A 5,391-nucleotide genomic window follows, 5' to 3' on the forward strand; every position below is an offset into this window, starting at 1 on the left:
AACACTACCTAGCATGCTTTATTGATAGTATGCTTTACTGATAGTATGCTTTATTAATCTGAACTCACATTTATTATGCACTTAAATAGTGCAATTAAGATATATTATTTCAAAGATTAAAAACTAAGAAAAAGATCTGAAAAAGATAATATACTAATTTGTGAATACAATCAAAGATAAGTTTTAAGTGTTTGATCAAATTTGAGTTGTGTTAACGATCCCATAAAAACAACTTTATTTTACTTCAAACCTTTACAATAATATCTGTAAGACAATACTCAATGGAAGCCTGTTTTGACGATTACACATTATGGTCAATCAATTAGAGACGTATTTCATGAGTTTTAAAAATGTTTGCCGATTTTCAGTAATTTCAGTAATGATGATATATTAATCAATTATTGTATGACCATTATGCTTTCTCAAAAACTTTAGTCCAGACATTCCCGATTCATAGCCTTCATGATCTCACGTTTTTAGTGCACTATTCAGATTACTTGTTGGTATACGAAAGAATACTTGTTCTATCAGAGCTTATAGTGTGTACTGTTGACTTAATGGGAATGATAGAATTTGCTTCAGATGGATATCAAAACAGCCCTACTAGCTACTACTTTTTTTGTGATATATTGTCAGTGTTTTTAATGCAGTTAACAAGCTCTTTTTTACAATTTATATAGATATTAAATTTTAAATTTGTTTCTCGACCAGGTTTTTTTTATAATGTTTATTTATATATTTTATGTTCGGTTACAGGTCACCTTTTTCTTTTAAATTAAACATTTGTTTAATATTTTGTAATATATTCCATATTTTGAACCTCGTTGAAAGTCATCATTATGATCAAAACAGTCTTATTTTTGGTTCCATTATCTATATTGCACAGATATATATATATTTTTTTGTTTCCGATTTTTTAGGTTATTAGCTAGTACTTTAAACCCTATTTCTTTGAATGTTATATTAATATTAAAGATTTCTACATATCAACTAATAGGTAACCAATAAGTAAACGTGTCTTATCGTTATCTGAACAAAATTGTTATCATTATTGTTATCTTAATTTTTATTTAATTATGAATAAAATCTTTGTTTTATTTAAATTTTTATATTTTCGTTTTTAAAATATTTGTGGTACATTCGCATAAATTATCATATTGGTTCTCTTCCATACAATTTTTACATTACAATGATTTTATTTCAAAAATACGTCTTTTTATTCACTTTTATCTTATACATAATTTCTTTTTTGTTTTTTTTTTATTTTAGTAAATTTTTTAAAAAGTTATTACCATGCGTAATTCAAAAGCTATTTAACAAATTAGGCCAATAAAAGAGACACCATTTATGTATCTGCAGTGGATATAAACTCTTTATTGTGCGGAATGACGTTAGTTACCAGATACAAAATACAATAAAATAAATGTTAAATAAAAAAAATTTCATGAAAATATCTTTTTTTTGTGTAATGTAATGAAACGGAATAAAAGATACGTCAACAATGCGCATGATTTTGCTATTTAATGTTCAGTTTATGTTGATTTTAAAGTACACTTGAAAAGTCAATGATTTTTTAATGAGCACTAAATAAACTTCATATAAAAAGCGAGTTTTATAAACCACACCGCGGCATGGACTTTACTCTTTTCTCTACTCTTTTTCTATATAAAAATTGTAAGTTTTCTTTGGAGCACCTCTACGACACGATATTGTGAGATACGATAACTTGTATTGTCCAAAGCAACAATGTTGTGTAAAAGGCATGAAAATGATATACAATGCATGAAAGAATCGAATCAGTTATTAAAAACAATCCATCAATAGAGGTAACGCACAAAGTCATGAACTATGAGTGATTTTTTTTAATCATACTTATTTATAATAGATTTAGACTAATAATATAAACTGTAGTTATGTCAATCTATTCTGAGAAGTAGAAGTAGTAGAAGTATATTTATATATATATAGTAATATATATAGTATATTTCTTCTACCATGCCTTAATAGAAGCTAGAACAAATGCGAAAAATATTTATTTTATTAAGTTTAAACTGTGTTCGAAGTATTTTTCGAATAAATAAGTTAGCTATTTATATTAAGAAAAGTCAATTTAAGATGACATTCGTAGCCACAATCCAATTTTAGGAAAAACCTGAACCAGGAAATACTTTGGCTTTGGCTCGTTCGTATTATTCTAGTTTAAATGAGTATGCAAGAAGCTATTCTTGTCTAATACATGCTAGAGCAATTGCAATCTATTCATCTGGTTATGCCATCAGTTTATATACGTTTAATTGCATATTTCTACATAATTTTTTTTTACTAGTTGTTAACACCCAGTAAGTAATTACACAGAAAATGCTTATAATATATATAATAATTATAATATAATTACGTATAATATATATAATATAATTCTTCGCTTTCCAAGATAGGTAAATACATCCTTGCCACATAGAATGGTTCTAGAACACCCTGATGATTTTTTTATTTCAGACAAGGCATTTTATTGTCGTCAACTTAAACCATAATATACACTCGTACCATATGTACTGAGTCTTTCTTCGGTAAGTAAAGATATGTTTACGTAAGAGTTCCTTATGATGCACACTGGAATGTTGGTCAGATAGTTTAGTAATATTTTTATCAGATACGAAGACTCTTACAAGACTGAAGTAGGAACATCTTTATATTTCTCACATCTTAGCTTATTCTAATTTTGAAAATGTCTCTAGTAAGTTAAAATGTATAGTGTTTGATAAACAATTTCAGATCAGTATCATAGTCAATACAACTCACCCATATAATTAACCTTTTAAGTGATTAAAATTTATATTTTATGATTTCTTTTTTTGTAAGGGTAAACCTCACTTCAATCACAATCCAAGTATGACAATCCAAGTAGTTCTTTTGACAGCTAAACCCATTAGGATTAGCCTGTTTGGATAAATTACTAAGACTTTGTTTCAGTTTTCATTATTCAACCTAAAGTGCATAGTCCATAATACGTAAAATTTTAGGCTACACAACTTTCAACTGAACATTGAGAAATCCTGTCATAGTTACAATAAAACCTATTGCGCAGTTAATGGGTTAATGTTATAACTTTTAGGCAAACGAAACTAAGAAAAGGTTTGTTTTCAAAACGTTTTTAAATATTTGATTTTCCAAAAGAAATTTATAAAGATGTTTTTTCGAACAGTAGTGAACTACAACAACAAAAATTTATTTTTTTATATTACTTTAATTTATTGAATTTTTGGCTGACCATGCAGCTGTTTCGAGTATTGCCAAAAACCTGTCATCAGTGGTCTCGGAAATAATTCTTGTATTTAATTATTTATAAATAATTATTTTTGAGACTGTAAGTACCAGGAATCGAACTCGGGTCCTGCCAAATGTGAAGCTCAGAATTAGCGCACCTTAAGCAACTGATCCAAAGCCGTACTTGACTTTTTATGTTCGCATATTTTTCTGGAATTTTGTTACTTTTGTTATGAAACTTTTTATTAACAATTGTACTTGCTGTGTTTATATTAAAACGAAATCATAAACCAGCTGTAGAATAATTGAATTAATTAATTAATTATATATTTGTTTTTAATTGTTAAATTTCAATACTATTCTGTTTATAATATTATAGAAATTTAGAAGATTTTTAAAATAAAATTTATTACATAAGTTTTTACTTAACACTCTCAATGTATACTATTCTTTTTTTATTTGATTTTCAGAGGTTTTTATCAAATTTGCTTTTTCTAACTAATTGAACATTATCCTCTATTCCTGCTAACAGATCCCGTTATCCACATAAGCCTGTAGGAGTTCATCAACCATAAAACTTCATATTATTAATTTTCTATAAAACATAACTCATTAAAATATCTATTGTTTGGAATACTAATATTTTGTTTAAAAGCAAAAAAAAAAAACTCATTTAGCTATAAACTGCTAATCTTTTAAGATAGATTTTAAAATCTCACCTGCTGTGCTTGAAAAGCATTCGCACATACGCAATAGATCATCGGATTTCGATTAATTAAAACTGGACACAAAATTAATAATTAAATAAAAAATAGCTTAAAAATATATCCACCATCAACTCAAGACGCTTGACCACATTTTTAAGATACATGTTTCTCACATTTTTTTTTTTTTGGTGTGTGCTTAAATAAAAGTATCTGCATATATTATCGGTTCAAAATAAAGTTGAGCAAAAGCAAGAGCAAAAATTCAAAACAAAACTTTGAGGGTGTCTTGTTTAGATGTGATTATACGCTTAGATGAATTCCACTACACGATATAGATATTGTACATTTAAATTAATGTTATAAATATATACATACGAATACAACATTTTTATAAAACAAAAAATAGATTTCAGTAATTCAACACAACCCGCACGAGCTAAAATGTTTTTAATCGCTTAAAAAATGTTTGTTAATTTATGAAAAAACAACTTCAAGATAAAGTAAGACTCGGAAAAAAGTCAAAAGATACAAGAAGTTCAATAAAAATAATAAGTCATTATATGCTTTTTTTGTCACACCATTTATTATTTATTAATTTTTTTTATTTTCTATTGCTTAAATGTTTAATATTTTTCGTTCACAAAAAATTTATTGAGAAAACTGTTATCATTGCTCTAGATCTGTAAACAAGTCATTAAGATTTAAGGCTTACGACTGCGAACCGAAAACTGGCGATTTTGTTGTCTCAGACACTTTGGCGTTTGTGGTTGTACTCTGTTTTGAAAAATATTTATCGTTTAAGATATAGTATCTTTGCGCTATATGTCATATGCGTAATAATAAACTGTTTGCATACAGATGGACAAAGATACTTTAGGCTTACGTTGTTATGTATACTATGTTCAAATGCTTTTTCTGTGTGAAATTTTGCTCAAGGTAATTACGCCCACTAAAATGACTCGTTATTTTTCAGTATCTATTTCGTTGTTCCAAAAACATAAAATACCAATAAATAAATTTCATTGGTATGTAAGCATTGATAGCACTTGGATAGAAAACTCAAAGCAATGAGGTTGGGTGACTAACTACAACTTTGACATGGCATTAACTAGCAATAAATTTTTTTAAAATATAGGTAAATCTGTACACCTTTTTACGTTATAAATCCAAATGCGTATATCATTCAATCTATGTAGGATAATATATGTTTATAAACAGTTAACTGGCAATCTAGGATTCCACATTACGAGCAGCAGAGAATTAAGAAACCAAGCTTAAGCTTAAAATAGTAAGTCTAAGTTAATGCTTAGTTAATGTCTTGTCAAGTGATTGTCAACAGAAAAACTGTTGAGAACAAAACAAAAGAAGGCAATAGCTAGTCACTATTATAGAAATGCTTTCTCTACAATACATTGTCAGA

This window comes from Teleopsis dalmanni, chromosome 2, assembly GCF_002237135.1.
Source record: "Teleopsis dalmanni isolate 2A chromosome 2, ASM223713v2, whole genome shotgun sequence".
Classification (NCBI taxonomy): domain Eukaryota; kingdom Metazoa; phylum Arthropoda; class Insecta; order Diptera; family Diopsidae; genus Teleopsis; species Teleopsis dalmanni.